Source organism: Pinus tabuliformis, chromosome 6 (assembly GCF_031772625.1).
Source record: "Pinus tabuliformis cultivar Carrire ecotype Pingquan chromosome 6, CPIR1, whole genome shotgun sequence".
NCBI classification, from domain to species: Eukaryota; Viridiplantae; Streptophyta; class Pinopsida; order Pinales; family Pinaceae; genus Pinus; species Pinus tabuliformis.
The window spans coordinates 91,763,891-91,785,471 of NC_142292.1; positions in this window are offsets into that span (position 1 = coordinate 91,763,891).

Below are 21,581 nucleotides of genomic sequence, written 5' to 3' on the forward strand. Positions count from 1 at the left end.
TCTGTGTCAGCATGCGGGAAATCACACATCAATTCCGCAAAAACTAAGGATTTCTTAGACTTGGACTTCTCAAACTCCAAGTCGAACTCTTGCAGGATAATGATCCATTTAGAGTACTTGCCCCTAGCAGTTGTTTTGTCAAAATATAAATCATAGGGTTGCAATCCGAAATAACTGTAGTTTTACGGAGAAGAATGTAGTGACGAAAACGCTGGACAGCTTGAACGGCTGCCAGGGCCAATTTCTCCACATGTGAATATTTTAGCTCAGTGGGGTTTAATGTCCTACTAAGATAATATATCACATGTTCCGCTCCGAATTCATCTTCTTGAACTAACACCATTCCAATGGTGGAATGCGAAGCTGCGAGGTATAAGAAGTAGTCCTGGTTGTAGTTGGGAGGATGCAACAACGGTGCATGGGTCAACGCGTGTTTAAGTGCATCAAAAGATTGTTGGGCAATCTCATCCCAAAAGAATTGAGCGTTCTGTTTCAACAACCGTGTAAAACCTTTAGTGACCTCGGCGTAGTTTGGAATGAATCGGCGTAAAAAGTTCGCTTTCCCTTGCAAACTTTGGAGTTGGCGCAAACTCGAAGGAGGAGGCAATTTGATGATAGCTTCGACCTTCGAGGGATCGACGCGAATGCCGGCTTTTGAAACAACAAATCCCTGCAATCGACCCGTCTCTATACAGAACACACACTTGTGGGGATTCAACCGAATTCGATAATGCCTACACCTCATAAAGATTGCTCGTAAGTGGACAAGGTGATCAACTCGATGTAAAGAATGAGCAGGCAAATCATCGAGGTACGGTTGCACAATGTGCTTGATGTCATGAAATGCATAAGACATTGCCCGTTGAAAAGTGGCCCCGGCATTCTTAAGCCCAAAAGGTAATTTGCAGTAAGAAAATGTCCCCCATGGACAAATTGAATGTCGTTTTTGGTTGGTCGGCAGGTAGAATATTGATTTGATTATAGCCCGAAAAACCATCCATGAAGGAAAACATTTCACTTCTGGCACAATCATCAATAATTTGATCGATATAAGGTGTAGGATAATTGTCTTTTGGACAAGCTCGATTTATATCCCTATAGTCGATACAGATTCTTATTGTTCCTTGTTTCTTGTTGACCGGAACAATATTCGATACCCAATCCGTTAACGGGATTGGATAAATGAAACCTGCTTTCAACATCTTTTCGACTTCTGCTTTAATCGCAGCCGCTTTCCGAGGGTGAATCTGACGCAACCGTTGCCGGACGGGTTTAGCGTCTGGGTAGGTCTTTATTTCATGAACAACAATGGCAGGGTCGATTCCCGGCATTTCCTCGTAAGACCAGGCAAACACATCGCGGAATTCTTGGAATAGGGCCTTGTAAGTTTGGATTTCATTTTCTGTACATGAGGCACCTATATGAATGTTTTCCTCAATTCCGGATTTCACTGAAATATCAATGGGAATAGTGCGAGAAATATTCCCTAAATTCAACTCTGAATCAGAATGTTTCGTTGGATTCTGAGCGTCTTTGACATATTCAACGGTAAAGATAGATGAAAAATCATTTTCAAAAGCATCATCCTTAGGTAAAAACGAAGATCTGTGATGGAGATCTTCCCACGGTAGATCGTCTACACTTAGGATTTCGCGAAGTTGTTCGTCAGATGGCACGACTTCGGGAAACGCTATCCATTCTAAGGTTGAGGTTAAAAGTGATTCTTCACTGACCACATTCATTTGGTCGATTTGGGTTGAACGCGAGTCGGTAAAAGACATGACGGCTTCATAAGCAATTTCATATGGACTCAAAGGCATAGCATCACCGAATGAGTCTATCTCAGATTTAGATGGGACAATCCAAGGATCATCATAAATAATGTTTTCTGATGTAATCATATGAATTGATGCAAATGAAGGGTCTGCGTTGATTGGAGGGAAAGGAAAAGTTCCCAGTAAACCGGAATCTTTAACTAAACCTACGCCAACGTCCCTATAAGGGATTGTCGTCTTACCGACATGCTGGATACTCTCTGAAGAGGCTGGGTCGGATGAAAAGTATGTTAGCTGATCAATCGTCACGATCTTACCGTTATGTGGAAACTTAATTACTCTGAAGACCGATGAAACGACCGCTGTCATAGCATATGACCAACTTCGACCCAAAAGAAGGTTGTAGTCTAGAGGGGCATCAACCACCTCCACATCCAGACTAACGGTTTTACCTTCTACCCCTATAGGCAATTCCTGTAGAATACCAAACGGACAGAACCCACGGCCATCAAAGGCCTTAAGGATGGTCGGGGGTTGGTTCAACGAAGGAGAACCAAGCGATCTCCAACATTGAATCGACATAATACACGTAGAATAGGCCTGTTTTTTACTATCACTGGAATTTGGAAAGCCATTTGATGGGGTAGACGCGGTGTACTATTTTCTAGATCGAAGATTATCAGGTTCGGGTCCTGAACATCAACAGCTCCGATAGCCGACAAAAGTAATTTTCGTTGTGCTGGGCATGATTGCAGCACTTCTAAAGCCGACATTGCTGAGGGTGAAACAGCTAAGTCCTCAACAATGTTGTAATTCTGGGCTGCTCTCGCATGTGGATTGAAAGCAGACCTTCGAAGTACACACTTGGCAAGCGGTTTGATTACTAAGTCCGGGTTAGGTTTCTCGATCTGTAGTGGATCGGAACCAGGAGCTGAGGTTGATGGAATAGAATGAGAAGATTCTGCTTCCTTACCATCAACAAGATTCTTGCTACCATAATCTTGCGATCGATTCGCAATCCTCACATGAGACATCATCAAAATGGGTTCTTCACTGGCAGTCGAGGAAGAACCTATCATCTTATTCTCCTGCTTTGGAAATGGATCTTTTAACACAGCAGGAGTAGGAGAACCTTTGACTATTTTCACAACCTCGGCCCGATGAGGGAAATCTCTCGTAAAATGATCCTCTTCACAAATAAGACAAGGATATCGAGGTTTGTGCTTTTCGTCATTGGTTTCCAACTTTTCCGTTTTCTCCTTCGGAGCCTTGTCTGCTTTAGCCTTCTTCTTTCCTTTCTTCTTTCCACCATTTTTTGATTTGGCCGTAGATGACTCTACAGCATGAATATCGGCGGAAAGTTCGGGAGAAGACTCTCCTGTCGGGGAATCGGGCAAAGTGATTATAGGAGTAGTTGAAGCCTTGGAAGACTTCTTCTTGCTCTTTGTATTCACGATGCCAATCATACCATCAGCGGCATGAGATCCCGAAGGAGCAACAGCGATTTGATTCGATTTTGGAAGATCTGGAATCTTCTCGTGTAACGTACCTGACTGAGTATAAACTAAGTCAAGGTATTGCGCCTGAGCAATGACTTGCTCCTCAGTAACTACTCCGGCCTTAGCTACATCTTCAGTAATCTTCGGTAATAATGATTTAACAAACCATTCAGCTAAGATTTGGTCCGGGATAAAAACTTTCACTAACCTTCTTCGACGTCTCCACTCATGAATGTGATCAGAAATATACGTGGACGTTGATTGTTTTAGTGAAGTTAATAATTCCGTGTCGTTATCGTATCTGACTGGCAACTGAAAATGAGTTAAGAACGAGGTAGCTAACTGGCTGAAATTGTAAAAAGAGGCCCGTGGTAACTCAATGTACCACTTGGCCGTGAGACCAATGAGTGTACGCTGGAAAAGACGTAACGGATCGAATCATCCGAGATAGAATTTGATGCACACCAGAGGTGGTAAGTCATCACATGATTGGACGGATCCTCTCCACACTTACCTTCGAACTTGGGTATATCACTAGGCAACTTATTTGGCATTGGCGGCCAGAACTGAAGATATTGAATTGGATCATTCGTTAGGCGCGTCAAGTCTGGTAAATCCAAAGTTGCGATAAATGGTAACTGCCGGTTAGGATCTCTAAAACTCTGGGTCACAAGACCAGTCCCAGGAGGAGGATATCCAGGATAACTAGGAACAGGAGTCGCATTAGGGATATTATATCCTCCTGGAAAACCAGGATTAACCGGACCGTACTGGGGTTGTTGAGGTTGTTGATAAGTGTACCCAGGATACGGTTGATACTGGTAAACCGGCTGTTGGACAGCTTGCCCATGTTGGTACTGTCCCTGGTACGGTTGTTGAACAAATTGAGGTTGAGTAGTGACAACCGTACTTATACCAGGCTGACCTGTAGGCATCTGGACCGTGGTTTGAATCGTAGATCCAGACAACGGTAAAGATGTCTGAGGCGTGGTTGCAGAGACAGTAGAAACCGGAGCTGTCGATACTCCAGAAGTAAGTATGGTAGATGTGGCGGTAGTTGCAGCAGCCGTTTGAGATGGAGTACTAGGTGCAATTGGCGGCTAAGTAACTACCGAAGTTACAGAAGTTTGAACATTTGACTGGACAGGTTGCGGTTGCTGGGGTGGACCAGAAACTACGGGTTGTCCAGCTTGAGGTACCAACTGTAAACTTGGCTGCAACACCTGTTGACCCTGTGATGGATCCCACACTAACATTCCGGGGTATTGACCCGTAACAGGTTGAGGATACTGAGATCCATAACCAGATTGAGGATAGGATTGATAATTGAAAGGTGCAGTTCCCATACCTGGAACATATGACTGACCTTGAGGTGGTTGATAACCTTGACTCGAGTATTGACCTTGAGGTTGATAACCTTGAGGTAAATACGGATACTGGGGTTGACCTTGACCTTGAGGTTGATACCCTTGAGGTTGATACCCTTGGGGTTGATACCCTTGAGGTTGCCATCCTTGAGGTTGCCATCCTTGAGGTTGATATTGATACTGATGTTGACCCTGGGGTACATATTGAGGCTGGGGTTGACCTTGAGGCATGTATTGTACCATAGGTACATACTGACCTTGAGGTTGCCCCCCAGGCGTTAACTGAGGCTGCCCCCCAGGCAGTAATTGGCCACCTTGAGGTTGGGAAACGGGAACTGAACCTGACATCATGTAAATGTCTCCTACACCCAATGGTAAATTACCATTGTTTCCAGCTAATAACCCATGATCAACGGGTTGAGGAGATGCCCCCGCAAAGGTACCAGAAAGTGATTGATACCCGGTGGGAACAGAAGGACCGCCGTGTAAGAAAGATTCAGGAGTTTGAGTAAACACGGACGACTGACCAGACATATTTACAGGAGTATAAATACCTCTAGGTGGAAAGGGAGTACGAGGTGTAGAAAAACCTACCCCTGAGTTGTCTAAATAATTGGTTAACGAAAGGTACCCAGTAGTACTTCTAGGAGGACTGTGAAAGATAGATTCATGCTCCATGAGATCAATAGTAAGTTGATCTTCAAGGTTAGAGACGCCTATTTCTTCCTCTGGAGCAAGTTCTTCGATAGCAATCAAACCGGTAGGAAGATTTTCGGTGATAACTCGTTCTATTCTTGGTGAATCTGGAACACTAGAAGTCGGAGTAACAGGTTCAGATATTTCAGGTTCTTCGCCTGTATCACTAGTAGACGAAAAACTACCAACAAGCTCAGAAACTGTAACAGCTTCTGGATTATAACCTGTCTCTAAACCTTGGTAATCTGAATGGACTACCAAGGAAGATTCTCCTTCTTCAGGTGAACCTACTCTACTGCCACTAGGAGGAGTTACAAGGACCTTCAAACCTTCTAGATTACTGGGGTCGTCTCGAGGAGGTTCACCCCTAAGTCTACGGGATCTTCTCAACAATTCGGCCACAGAAACAACTTCAGGAGACTGGCCCCGAAGTCTACGGGACTATCTCAGTAATTCCGCCACAGTTAAAAACTTTTAACTACTACACACGAAAACAAAGTAAAATCTCAAATCAAACCACCTAAAGTCTCTAAAGAACCAAACAAATTTGAATCACACGCCTAAAGAATCTAGGGCGTCAAACCAAGCACAAACAGTAGCCTTCCAGACCGAAAACACTAGTTGGAGATGAAACCCAACATCGCCGGATTCAGTACAGAAGTGGCGGGTGGAACAGTTACCCCGGCAACCTGCTTAATGAATAGACCGGCACAAGTTCCTCCACTTTAACCGTCTTGAGTGAAGTGAACCCCCCGGAAAATCCAAGTGAGTCTAGCCGACGTCTGCTCCAGGTACAGTGGGATCTTCCCTCCACCGTCACCTCGGTAGAATCCTAAAGATAATGGTCACTAAGGTTACCAACCGCAACAAATGCACCTGGGGGAACAGTCTACACTCCGACAGCACGCAAGGGCAGAGTATCAAGCTCAATCCCCTTGCCGGTTCCTTGACAATAATCCAAGGTTTACCGACAAGTGACCCCTGGCTCCTCGACAATGGTTAATCCGAGGTTTACCGTTTGTAATACGTTCGTGTCTGGCGTCGTTCCCAACGAGGGGGGATTGATCCCCTCACTGGTTCGGACACAAGCTCGTGCTTCTCCTTTAAGAGGAGCTTTCCCAGAGTACAAATGAGACAATTGGATTTATTCTATCACAAGATAAGCTACTTGTTTGGTTTTGTTGTCTTGGAGAGTTAATTACTCTCCTACTCCAAGACACTAGCCTGATCTAAATTGGTGTTTCAGAGCCCTAGTAAATAAAAGTTACTACGTTGATTTTACTTTAAGTGTTAATTTTATGGTTTTTCTTAAAGACAAAAGGTAGCGGAAATGAAACCAATGGTGTGTAGACTCGACTCAAACCACTACAAAGATGCACCTAAGATGATTTACGCTACTTTTCTCTTTCAATGAAATTCCTAACTAAGAGAGTTCAGAAATGCAAATTTTATAGAAAACAACTTTCTTAGTAAAGATAATCAAAGAAACAATTCTCTTTATCTTTCCAAGCATACAAACATGACCACTCCTTACGTGCACGAAAAACTCTTTTTCTTTCAAAACTCTTCAAAGCTACTTGAAACAAAACTTTTCAAAGGAGATGTTTTTGTATTTTCTCTTATTTAATAAAGCATATAAATCTATTTTAACGAAAATCAATCTCAAAAGCTATAAAATCTATGAAAACTTGACTCACAAGCAAATCAAAAAGAAATTTACTCTAAGCAAACCTAACAAGGCAAAAGCCTACAAAGATGATTCTAGGTTGTTTTACTTGACCAAAATTAAGTCAAGGACCAGCTAATGCAGAATCAAAAGACTAGTCAAAACAAAACTCAAAACTTTTTGTTCTTTTTGTAAAATGGAATTCAATACTTAATCAACAAGCACTTCGAAATTTGCCAAAGAGACCACTCAAAGGTAAGTTGCTCTCACAGGTAGACTTTATGACAGGTCTGACTTCTAAGAATGCTGACAAAACCAGAGAGATCTAAGGCTTGACAACTTCTACCGCCAAAGTCACTACAAGACCTACCCAAAAATCAAACCCTAGGGCTTAAACTTCTATGAAATCCACTAAAACACTCAATGCTATCGAAACAAGTTCAGGTGAAGATCTTTCACAAGAGACTAATGGATCTGGGCAGTAAAAACTAAGAAAAAGCAAAATCTAAGAGAAAAAATGCAAAAAATGGAATTTTCTTAAATTTTAGCAGGGGACGCAGGCAACCCGTTAAGACAGGTGCGGGCCCGCTCTGTGCACACAGCGACAGTGCGTACAGGGACGCACTGTGCAATACTCAGAGGGTGCGTCCTACTGGAAAATTCAAGAAAAACTAAATTGAATCTAACCCTAAGCTAACCCACCCAAAAACAAAGTCACAGAGCCAAAAACCAGAAAATAAATGACTTTTCTCAGATCAAAGTTGCATACAAAGGAAAAGACTTTCACATCAATGGATTCCCCAGTGGAGTCGCCAATTTGTCAGGCGGAAAGAGTCGATAGTGCGGACACAACCAACCTCCCTAGGAGCCTAAGACTCTCTAGTGACAAACAAGACAAATAAGAGCAATCCTTCTCTAAACATGCATTTACTATATAAGAAATCAAGTGTTTAGATCCTACCTGTAGTCCAACGTTGTTGTAGCAGTCCAGCCTCACTGATCCGGATGAGCTCCTCCTTCACTTTGAAACCTGCATCCACTAACAATCAAACGATTAAATAGCACTTGATAATCTCATAGAATAAAACATATTTAACACATAGACCAAGGAGTACATGAAACAACTCATAAATAACAAGTTATTGAGAAGAATGGACTCATTTGCATTAATAGGTAACAGAAGGAACAAATACAACCTGAGCCTTGGTGTTGTGCAAGTCCCTCCCAGGGTCCATCAAGAGTTCTCCTTTACTTTGACAAAGCTCACCCACTTCCAAATATAACAAGCAAAGATGGCAATCTCTCCTCACAAGCTTCTAAATGGGAGTCCTAATTCCAGCAGCATCTACCCTTAGAAATGTATAGCTTCCAACCTCTTCTCCTTCTGGCCCAATGCCTGTATTTATAGTGCTCAAGAGGAAGTTAATCAGGTCCACCATCAATGGGATAATCCCCTCTTTGGATGGGATAGCTCCCTTATTGATGGGATAAGTTCCTCTTTGGTAGGGGTGCATGAACCATCTGGAGGCGCTCAATACACGTCGAACAACCTTCTAGAATGCTCTAGAAATGACTACAAGTAACTTTTTAAAGATGAAACTTGCGCATTTTGACCTTTACAGGGGGACGCACCTGCCCCTTTACATACAGAGCGTACAAGGACGCATCTTTTGTGAACATTGGATGCGTACCCTCAGGTAAGGTTGAGAGAACCTGCGTACCCAGAGATAAATACATTTATAAAGACTTTCTCTCTTTTTGGAGTTTGACATGGAGAGCAGAGGCATAAGACTTGCCTAAGAGGGTAGCATGACTGTTGATAGAGCCATACTAACTGTAGATAGCCATGGTGACATTCTTTAGTGTAACATCCTCCTAATAACAATAATGTTCACTGTAAATGAACTCACTCAACAATTCCTTATACCCTAAATACCTTTATGGTGGTCTCCTATCCCGGGTACTTGATCTAGGAGCTCCCACAAAGTTTTATGCATCTCCCAACATTTAAAGCACCTCTCTATTTCTTCTACCACTAATAGTGGGTGAATCTTCCTACTCCTCTTCCTGTTGTTGTAGCTCCACCTATTGTTAAATATCCTATTCACCTGTACTAGTCACTGTACTTGTACTAGTGCCTTGAACCTATGATCCCTATTCATCACTTGGAGCTTCCACTGGATCACTTTAATCAACTACTTGTGACTCGTGATATCTCTTGAATACTTTGTCCTCCTGGAACTTCACATCCCCTCTCACGATGATCTTCATGCTACCTAGAATGTAGATCCTATATGCCTTTGACATTGCACTATAGCCAACGAAATAGACCTTCTCTACAATAAAATCTAACCTGGTGAATTAATCATTTGGAACATGAAAATACACTATGTTGCCAAAAATCCTGAAGTGTCTGACTTTCAAATTCTTTCTTGTGAATGCCTCCTCAGGTGTCATCTTCCCCAACACCTTTTGAGGAATCATGTTCTAGATATGTATTTTTTTACTACATGCCTATTCCTTAGAGATATCTAGGCATGTCCTGGTCATATAGTATCTCCCTCGTTGCCCCAACTACCATCCTATTCTTCCTCTTAGTGACCCCATTCTACTATGGCTATATGGAGTTGTCCACTCTTAATTCCCTCCTTTGCACATAATGCCTTGAAGGTATTCTTACGATACTCCTCCATTATCTGTATGAAGAATCTTAACCTTCCTATCTATCATGTTCTCCACAAGAGCCTTAAACTATTGGAAGTGACTGAGCATCTCATCTCAAGTCTTTAAGAAGTATATCCAAGTTTTCTTAGAGAAGTCATCAATGAAGGTCATGAAATACTCATATCCCCTTAGAGATTTCATAGAGAACATGGCACATATATCATAATGTATCATGTCCATCACACTCTTGCATCTATTGTCACCTATAGGAAATGTTGCTTTCGAAAACTTCCAACGCATGCACCCTCTGAGCACATCATCATGTTGTGTGCCTATTTATGGAACTCTTGTTATGGTCTCCCTAAGTAATATTATAGCTCCAAGATGGAAGTGTCCCATTCCTCTATGACATAATTCTCCCATGTATCTACTACTAATGTGGCTTTCTAGTTCCTTTGGAGCACCTAACTACAGCCTGTATAGCTAGTTTCTCCTCACCCCAATCTATTTTTTTGACTTCCAACCCTAGTATTTTATGTACACCTTTTCCCCTTGAAGGTAGACACCATATCCCTTATCCTAAAGACTTGAAATTGAAATCAAGTTCATACCTAAACATGGAACATGAGACACTTTTGTAACATTAGTACTCTTTCCTAACTCACTTTGAAAGGTAACAGTTCCTCTCCCAACTAGAGTGCACTTGGACTTATTTCCCATATGAATATGGAAGCCCACTTCTTCTTCTTGGTGTTGGGTGTGAAGCATGATTATTTAGAGGTCTTTGTTTCAGTCGGATGTATACCCTAGGAAGTTTGTATACCCCTCCACGCGGGGGGGTGCAGGGGGGACTTGTCTCCCCTCGTGGGGGTTTGAGCAGACCGATCCCTGCTGGCTGGGGGGTTTGGGCGCCAGCAGTCCACCGGCGGGGGTTTCGAGGGTAGCGCCCCCGAAGCTAAAAACAGATGTAAAATTGCCTTGTAAAAGTATAGTAATTTCCAGTCAATCTGGGTTGTTCATAAGGCAGATGATCTGATGGTAGAACTTATGTTTAGTTTAGGTTTTTTTTCCCTAGAAGGCAACCCCTCTCTTTGTATGAGAGAACTGTATTGAGGATGTGTAATAGATGTGTATTCTCCGAGCAAGAAACAGAGAGGTGAGACTATGAGAGAAAACAGAGGATATTACATCGGATCTAATGTAGGTTGTGTCTCTTCATTTTATTGGATAATAGAAAGGAAGGACTGGCTGTTTGGGGTGGACGTAGCCCAAACTAGGTGAACCACGTATATCTATGTCTCTCTGGTTTTATGAGTTTTTTATGTTTATATTTATGCAATATTCTATGTATTCCATTGATCTGTAATATATAATTTTCTAACAAATGGTATCAGAGCCGAAGGTCTATTTGGCTGATAAACTCGTAGGAAATAAGGGTTCTTCGTTCAAGTGGGAGCAATGGCAGAAGATGATAAGTTTAGGGTCAAGAAATTTAACGGCCAAAACTTCTCGCTGTGGAAGATGCAGATGGAAGATTATATGTATAAGAAAGATTTGTACCTACCATTGGGTGGAAAAACAAAGATGCCGATGGGTATGATAGATGAAGAATGGAACCTTCTCAATAGAAAGGCACTTGGAACAGTACGGTTGTGCCTCGTAGTGTCGGTCATCTTCAACAATTCGAAGGAAACAATGACAGAGGGTTTGATTAAGGCGTTGCCGAAACTATATGAAAAACCCTCGGCCTCAAACAAGGTATTACTTATGAAATGATTATTTAATATGAAGACGTCGGAAGGTGGATCTGTTACAGACCATTTAAATGATTTTAATATTGTTACAAGTCAGTTAAGTTCTGCAGGCGTAAACTTTGATGATGAAGTTAGAGCTCTGTTATTCTTGTGCTCATTACCAGAAATTTGGAATGGTTTGGTAATGGCCATTAGTAACTCCGTTTCTAGATCTAGTACTTTAAAGTTTGATGATGTTGTCGGTGCTATCCTTAGCGAGGAAATGTGACGGAAAAGCTCCGATGAGACATCGGGTAATGCTTTAAGTGTAGAGTCTAGGGGAAGAAAAATGGAAAGAGGAAAGAGCTCAAGATATCACAGTAAATCAAGGAAAGGCATATCCAAGTCAGGGATAGGGATAGTGTGCTGGAAATGCAGAAAGAAAGGACACCTAAAGAAAGATTGTATATCTCGGAAGGGAAAAGAAGGAGATGCACAACAAGAAAACAATCATGAAGCAAATGTGACAGGTGAGGTGTTACAAGATGCTTTGATTCTTTCTTTTGAAAATATTACTGATTCCAAGGTGGTAGATTCAAGGGCCTCATTCCATGCCACACCTGATAAGAAATATTTTCATGTCTCTGTTCAAGGAGATTTTGGGCAAGTCCATTTGGGTATGATAAACCCTGTAAAATTGTTGGAATGGGTAAGGTTCTTGTAAAACACCAGAATGGAAACCAATGGCTACTAAAGGAGGTAAGGCATGTTCCAGATCTGAAGAAAAATATGATTTCAATAGGGCAGTTAGGCGGTGAAGGTTGTGTGACAACTTTCACAAATAAAACTTGGAAGGTCACCAAAGGAGCCCTGGTAATAGCAAAAGGTGAAAAGGTCGGTACATTGTATTTATGCAATGTATTTCTAACTCTGTTAATGCTTTAACTTCCAAAGGAGCAGACGCAGCATTATGGCATCATAGGCTCGGACACATGAGTGAGAAGGGGATGAAGATTCTTCACTCAAGGAACTTGTTGTTGGGCTTGAAAAATGTTTATTTGGACTTCTGTGAGAATTGCATTTGTCAAAAATAAAAGAGAGTCAGATTTCTCAGAGTTGGGAAAGAAAAGAAGAGTGAAAAATTAGAGATTGTGCATACAGATTTATCGGGACCTGCTTAGGTATCATCTCTCGGTGGCTCTTGTTATTATGTTACTTTTATTGTTGATGCAACTAGAAAAACTTGGATTTATTGTATGAAGAATAAATCTAATGTATTTGATACTTTCAAGAAATGGAAGCTTTGGTTGGGATTGAGACAGGAAAGAAATTGAAGTGTCTCAGATCAGACAATGGAGGTGAATATTGCAGCAAAGAGTTTGATAGGTACTGTTTAGAGCATGGAATTCGCAGAGAGAAGACAGTTCCAAGAACACCACAAGAAAATGGTGTGTCAGAAAGGATGAACAGAACAATCATGGAGTGTGCAAGGTGCATGAGATTGCATGCAGGATTGCCTTTAAAATTTTGGGCAGATGCTGTAGATAATGTTGTTTATCTAATTAATAGAGGGCCTTCAAGTTCCTTGGATGGTGGTGTTCCAGAGGAAGCATGGACAGGTAAAAAGGTAAACTACTCTTTTTTAAAGCCTTTTGGTTGTGAGGCCTTTGTCCATATTAATAAAGAAAATAGAACAAAGCTTGAGGCAAAATCGAAGAAATGTACCCTTATTGGAAATGGTGTTAATGATTTTGCTTATCGCTTATATGATTATGAAAATCACAAAATCATTAGGAGCAGAGATGTGATATTCAATGAAAAGGTCTTGTATAAGAATCAGTTGCAGGAAAAGAAACAGGAAAAAGAAAACAAGGAATATACAGTTCTTGATGAGATCACTGAAAAAGTAAAGGTGCCTGAAAATAATAATAATCAACAACGACAACAACAACAACCACCACAACAGCAAAAAGCACCCCAAACACCTGAAAGTGGTGTTAGAATATCTACCAGGATAAGTATACCCCTTGAATGATACTCTCCTTCATTATATTATTTATTGTTGACTCATTCTGGTGAACCCGAATGTTATGAAGAAGAAATACAGGTTGAAAGCAAGAAGAAGTGGGACGTAGCCATGGAAGAAGAGATGGACTCCTTAATGCATAACCAGACTTGGGACTTAGTTAGGTTGCCTACAGGAAAAACTACATTGAAGAATAAATGGGTTTACAGGCTGAAGGAATAAGATGGAGGAAAACAAAGGTACAAAGCTAGACTTGTGGTGGGGTTTGCATAGAAGAAAGGTATTGATTTTGATGAAATATTTTCTCCTGTTGTTAAAATAACTTCAATTAGACCTATTTTAAGTCTAGTAGCAGTTGAAGATTTGCATCTTGAGTAGTTAGATGTAAAGACAACCTTTCTCCATGGGGATTTGGAAGAAGAGATATATATGCAGCAACCACAAGGATATGAGGTAAAAGGGAAGGAGAAACTAGTGTGCAGGTTGAAGAAGAGCTTGTATGGCTTAAAATAGGTTCCAAGGTAGTGGTATCTAAAATTTGACAAGTTTATGTCTGAACAAGGTTATACTAGATGTCATTCTGATCATTATGTTTATCTGATAAAGCAAAATGATGGCAGCTATATTATATTGTTATTGTATGTAGATGACATGCTTGTTGTAGGGTCTAACATGCAGGAAATAAATGTGCTCAAAAGAAAATTGGCAAATTCATTTGCAATGAAGGATTTGGGAGCTGCAAAACAAATCCTTGGTATGAGAATAACTAGAGATAGGAAATATTGCAAATTAACATTGTCTCAGAATGAGTACATACAAAAGGTGTTGAAAAGATTTAATATGCACAATGCAAAACCAGTTAGTGCACCTTTTGCTAGCCATTTGAAACTTAGTAAGGAAATGTGCCGAAAGATCCAAGAAGACATGGATTATATGTCTAAAGTTCCATATGCATCAGCAGTTGGAAGCTTAATGTATGCAATGGTCTGCACAAGGCCTGATATTGCACATGCAGTGGGAGTTGTAATTAGGTACATGAACAATCCAGGAAAGGAACATTGGATGGCAGTGAAATGGATTCTCAGATATTTGAAAGGTACCACAAATCAAGCATTATGATTTGGTGGTTCAAACATTTCTCTACACGGATATGTTGATGCAGATATGGCAGGTGATAGAGATAACAGGAGGATCACTACAGGATATGTATTTATTGTAGGTGGAACAACTGTCAATTGAGTTTCAAAAATCCAAAGTGTTGTTGCACTTTTAACAACAGAAGCAGAGTATGTTGCTGCTACAGAGGCTAGTAAAGAAATGATTTAGTTACAAAGGTTTATGGCTGAATTGGGTAAGGAGCATGATATGGGCACGTCATACAATGATAGCCAAAGTGCCATTAATCTTGCAAAGAACTTTGCATTTCATTCTAGGACTAAACACATACAGCTTAAGTACCATTTCATACGATCAGTGTTGGAAGATGGAGAGTTGAAGCAGGAAAAGATACACACTAGCCAGAATGTTGCAGATATGCCAACAAAAGTTGTAACCAGGGAGAAACAGAGAATATGCTCAGTCTCAATTGGTCTTCAAGGATGATGATGAAGATGAGAAATAGCCAGGTCCAAAGAGGATTCGTTGTCCAGAAAATGAAGTAGCGGTGGAGTTGTTACAATCATTCTCCAAGTGGGAGATTGTTGGGTGTGGAGCATGATTATTTAGAGGTCTTTGATTCTATCAGATGTATACCCCAGGAAGTTTATACACCCCTCCACGTGGGGGGGTGCGGGGGGGACTTGTCTCCCCAGCGGGGTTGGCGGGGGGGGGCGATCTGCTCCTATTGGGGGGTCCGGGGGCTAACAATCCCTTGGCGGGGGTTTTGAGGGTAGCGGCCCCGAAGCTAAAAAATAGATGTAAGATTGCCTTGTAAAATTATAGTAATTTCTGGTCAATCTGGGCCATTCATTAAGCGGATGATGTGACGGTAGAACTTATGTTTAGTTTAGGGTTTTCTTCCCTAGAAGGAAACCCCTCTCGTTGTATGAGGGAATTGTATTGAGGATGTGTAATAGATGTGTATTCTCTGAGCGAGAAGCAAAGAGGTGAGACTTTGAGAGAAAACAGAGGATATTACAGCATATCTATTGTAGGTTGTGTCTCTTCATTTTGCTGGATAATAGAAAGGAAGGACCTGCTATTCGGGGTGGACATAGCCCAAACTGGGTGAACCACGTATATCTGTGTCTCTCTGGTTTTATGAGTTTTCTGTGTTTATATTTATGCAATATTCTATGTGTTCGATTGCTCTGTAATATATAATTTTCTAACACATGGTAACTGGAAAAATATTCTCTAACCCCCATCATGTAGCATGAAACTCCTTTTCTAATATACCAGACACCTGTAGATGTAGAGATAGAGAGGCAAGCTATGAGATTGAAATCATCCTCTAATATTGAATATATCTCATTAATATCTTCTAAAGTTGTTTCATTCCTACCTTTTTTCTACTTGTTTCCCTTCTTGTTCAGACTTTGGATGACATAGTGACCATTCTAACTGTAACAAAAACACTTGATTTTACTCAAGTCCTTTTTCTTCTCTCCTCCCTTGGACCCTTTGTTAGAACCCTTCTTGTCCTTTCATGTTCCTACTATGGTGACATTCTCATCATCTTCACACTTCTAATTTTTATTGCTACTTCTGCCATTGACAAGACTGAGTCTAAGCTCCTTCAGAGTGAAATTTCTCTACAATTGATACCAATTCAATAGTTTATTTCCTCCATTGATCACCTTAATGAACACATCTCACTACTTTGAGAACCCATTTAAGGTTACTCTCACAAGCTCATCATCAGTCAATTGATCTCTAATAGCTTCCAACTTGTCCTTGACAAGTCAAACTTTGGTGAAGTAACTGACAACATTTTTTTCCCTTATTCATCTAGGTATTTCTAAACTTATCTTTGAGAATCAACTTCCTATTTATGTTATCATCTTGAAACAATTTTAGAATGTCATCCCACATCTTATTCATTGTATCCAAATATGAAATATGTGGAACAATATGATCCTTATGTTGAAAAGTGTGGCAAGAAAGGCTCAATTTGACATTAGCCTTAGTCAAATTGAAAAATTCGAATTTCCACATCAACATAAAACTTGGAGGTAGTTAAGTGAGTTGACATGGCTCTTGTCACTCAGTTATAACATTAAATTAAAGTTAGTGGGATTGGAGTTTAGTTTACATGTGTAATTTCCAAATTTTAGTAATCTAGTCCGATTATTTTCAGTTAAATTAGTTCCAATTGTTGACATAACTATTTGGAGTTCAATTGTACAGTAGGACAACATTCTAAATCAAAGATTGTCTAGTTAACTAATCAATCAATCAAAAATAGCTCATGCATGTGAGGAATTCAAATTTTTCAAGCTGTATTGGATATTCCAAGGCAATCTACAAAAAATTATATACAAGATTGAGTGTATAGTTTAGAGTATTGGTAAGATGATCAATCCTTGAGAATTGTGCCAGGAAATAGGAACAAGTGTGGGTAGAGAAAGTAAAGATAGCGTGAGTTTGGGAACATGAATGAAGGAAGAGAGAGTTGAAGATCATTATTTTTCAGAGTAGTCTCAGGAGGCTGGAGGAGGTAGAAATTGGAAAAGTGTTGGTGACAGGTCCTCATTTAGTAGGGAGAACAATTTCAGCTTTGCAGTTGGTGCTCAGAGATAGAACATACAATTGTCATAGTTTCTCTATTAAACTAATTAGTGCAAAAAGGCTTAAGGGGTTTTTAGTAGTTTGTTTCCCATAGAAACATTTGTATACCTATGTATTTTATGATGCATGTTTGCGCATCTTCTTCTAAATTGTGAATTAATTTTCATAGAGTAGTAGAGTAGAATTGTGTCTCTTGATTTAGGTTAACTTTCTTGAGAAATTGATACTCTATCACCAAAATCTTTACATGGTATTGGAGCAGGATTCACATTAGAATAACCTATGTATTGTGCATTGGACGCATGTTAGTGGTTTTTTAGTTTACCTAAGTGTTGTGTACAAGTAGAAGACTTCTCACAACAAGTGGGTTGTATTTTGATACCCTAAGAAATGGCCTTTGGAGCAGTGAAATTCAATTGGTTTTGCTTCCCTAGTTCATTGGTTTGGTGTTCGACAAATCAAAGATAAGAGGTCTCATTGTAGAACCTATAAATTATTCAACGAGTGACTATATGTGGCCAGATATGAAAGGCCTAAGAAGAGTGACAGTAGAAATTGATACGTCAGAGACATATGGAAGATCTAGAAAGTTAGGCACTATTCACAAACATAGTTTTAAACAATGAATTTCATATGAAGTATGCGAAAACTTGGAGATCTCAAGTACACTATGCATGAAAGAAGCCATGGACAATTAGGAGGCATATTAATGGAGCCCTACTTCAGGGCAGATCCAGAAGACCCTGTGTGGAGACTTCTTAATGGAGCTAGAAGGTTGCTAGTGGGAAGATCAGTGAGTCAATGCTTAATGACACAAAAATGAGCTATGATCATTGATATTGGAAGATTGAGGAGAAGAGATATTTCCCACAGGGAGATCGAGACTTAGAGGAAGTATTTTTATGGAAGTTAGTACTCTAGGATGTAGGGAGATCAAAATCATTATTCCAGTAGTTGTAGCAGCAATGTGGAAGTAGAAACAGAGAAATAACAATAGTATGAGTAGATTATAGTTCACTCTTCATGCATTTATACCTCATGGTGTGAGGTGGGGTTATGTAGAAACTTAGCCCCAGAGTTGTAGAAATTTGGGCAGGGTCCATTGAGGCATTATGCTCATGGACCATAACCTTACTGCAACAGCCCATAGTATTTACTAGTAGGAGGATGGATGGGAGTGCATAGGATTTCTGATAGCAAAGTAGGAGGCTCAGTAGCAAAGTCAATAGCAATACTATTTTCGTAGTAGATAGTTGTAGGCACAGTTGATTCAATGTTTTTTTTAATGCTTCTCAGTTGCAGTTGTTGCAATGAAACAACATGGGGGCTTCACTAGGGGTGAAATAGCATAGCACATGCATTCATATTAGGGGATATATATTGAGGAAAAAGTGACATAATATATTGAGCATATAATAGGGGTTAAAGGGCTACTGTATTACTAGGTATAGAAAATGGAGCTCAAAATTAATGAAAAACTATAAAGGGGTACAAAAAATGTTAACGAAAAAATCGATACCTACAATATCTAGTGAAAGTAGGGGTTTTTTAAATTAGGAAGGTGTATTGGGTTCATATTCGTAGGGGGTTAAATAATGTGGTTTTTAGAGGTATTTTCCAATATGTACTCAAATTAGGGGTATTGCTTAGTATGCCACGAACACATGTGATATGTGAGATGTTTATTGAGTGAAGCCCCCTTGAGCAACAACAAAAGTGAGAGGTAGCGCTACAATACATTCAAAAAGTGGTGGACAGGGGTTGTTGATAATCCATTTCTTTTTAAGAGGGAGTGTTTAGAACTGTAGCAAGAAAGGCCCAATTTGACTTTAGCCTTAGTGAAATTAAGAAATTTTGAATTTCCGCATTATCAAAAATCTTGGAGGTAGTTAACTAAGGATAGATCGCTCATGTCACTCAATTAAAACACTAAATTCATGGTAGTGGGCTTGGAGTTCTGTTTTCATTTGTGATTGCTAAGTTTTAGTAACCTAGTCCAAATATTTTATGTTGTATTTAAATAAACTAGCTTGAACTATTTATAGAACTAATTGGAGGTCATTTGTGTAGTGGGACGGTAGTATAACTCAAATATCATCCATTTAATCGATTAATAAACCAAAAATAGCTCATGCATGTGAGGAATTCAAATTTCTCAAGCTGTGGTGGATATTCTAATGTAGTTTATAATTAATTATATACTAGATTGAGTGTACAATTTAAAGTATTGGTCAGATGATCAATCCTTGAGAATTGTGGAAGGAAATAGGAATGAGTGTGGATAGAGAAAATGTAGGCAACACGAGTTTGTGTAGAGTGAGTGCAAGCAGGGTGTGTATGGGAACATGAGTGCGGAAAGAGAGAGTACAGGCTCAATATTTTCCAAAGTAGTCTTAGGAGGCTCAAGGAGGAAAAAATTGGCCAAGTGTTGGCCAGAGGTCCTCAGTTAGTAGGTAGAACAACTTTACCTTTGAAGGTGGTGCTCAGAGCTGGAGCATGCAATTGAAATATTTTTTCAATTCAATTGATAAATGCAAAAAATGGATAAGGTTTTTAGTATTTGTTTTCCCCTAGAAATGTTTGTACTTGTGTATTTTATGATGCATGTTCATGCATGTTGTTCTAAATTGTGAAGTAATTTTCATAGAGCAGTAGAGTAGAATTGTGTCTCTTGTTTTACATTAAATTTCTTGAGTGATTGCAATTCTATCACCAAAATTTCTACACCTTAACCCCATCAAGGATTATTCTTCTCGCCTTAGAATCTTCCTTATTATATGATATGAGCTATGTTGGATCTATTGGTATGGCCACAACACTGGCCACATATCCTTAGAGACCATTCTCTTCCACTGACAAAGAAATTTTCGCTTTCCAGAGACCAAATTTAGGAGCTCTATCCAATCTGTCCCAATCTCTCTATCTAGTTGAATCCATTTCTGAATACCCTCAAAAAATGGATAAAACCCAAACAAATCTGAAGGATTTGAAATTTGGTTTTACAAACCATCGATTTCTCTTCCTTTGTCCTGCGTTAAGGCTCTTTTACCCTTAAATCTGTGCTTCATTGAGTTGCACTAATACCATGTGAAAATACTATTATGTTTATTGGTTATTAATATTCTATATTTACATATTATTTGTCTTATGTAAATTACTTACAGAAAATATTGAATTAAAACACAGCTGCAATTTCACAAATAAATAATCACAAGAACTAATAAATTAACACACACATACAATTTTGACACTGATATTTTTGGAAAAATTTTCCCTTGAAAAACCCCAAAGAAAACCAATTATGTGGATGATGGTTTTATTATTTCTTCCATAAATCAAGGTTTACAATGGAAAAGCTCTCGTAATTATTTTCTCCACTTTCTACTAACCAAAATTGAACTAGGAAGTCAAGAGTTTCCCTATGCAAACAAACTCAACCGCTCCTATGAAATTTGCACTTCCTCTTTTATCTCGCATTAGCTATTTGGAAAATATGAATTGTCCCCCATAAACTCACACTATCTGTAAAATTGAATCTCATGAGTAACTACTACCTCAAAAAAATCGCTAAACTAACTTGCACTGCCTCTTGGTGATTGTTCCGAAAAATGGTAACTCAATTGAGCATCTGGAAAATCGAATTTGATAATCTAGCTACTCACACTAACTATTTTGGACTTACTTCTACAACATAAGTCAACCTCTTCTTTGTGCTTGGAAAACAAGAATCACTATGGATAATTTCTCTAGAAAATCATTCTTCAATCTCTCTTGGTGAAACCCCATTGCTAGTATCTCCCACGATGTCATTGCGCCCTTGCTATCCTTGCAAATATCCTTATTCGAATGATCTCTAAAATCCACATCGTCTCCTCTTATAATCTCTTGTTGATGAATTAACAACCATGATGTAACTCTAATGGATGGCTAAGATCATATTGACTTATAAAAATAACTTTTCTATAACTCTCTAAAGAAAAATAGATTTGTCTCAGTTAATCTTGATTAATCAACCCATTTTCCTAAGTTAGAGTTAAGAAAACAATTTAAACTAGTTAGTTAAATCTAATTAAGAATTTCAATTAGAAAAATTTTCTGGGTATTAGAGTTCACTAATCCTCTTATGTTCCTTAGTCTCATAAACACGATCTGAGACTAGAACACTTGTGTGATCTACAAAAGCTAACAACATGCTTCAAATCAAATGTTATATAAATCTTCGGGACTCTACTTAGTGAACACGTGACATAACTCATACATTCATGGGATATTAAAGAATGCCTCTGATTTCACTATATATTGAAAAATAACTTCCAAAATCACTTTGTTGAACTCGTCTTCTAGTGCGCAATTTCAATAAACAAGACCTTATTCTACTAGATATCCCCTACTTGTTTTACATACCTCTTTCATACCTTTAATACCT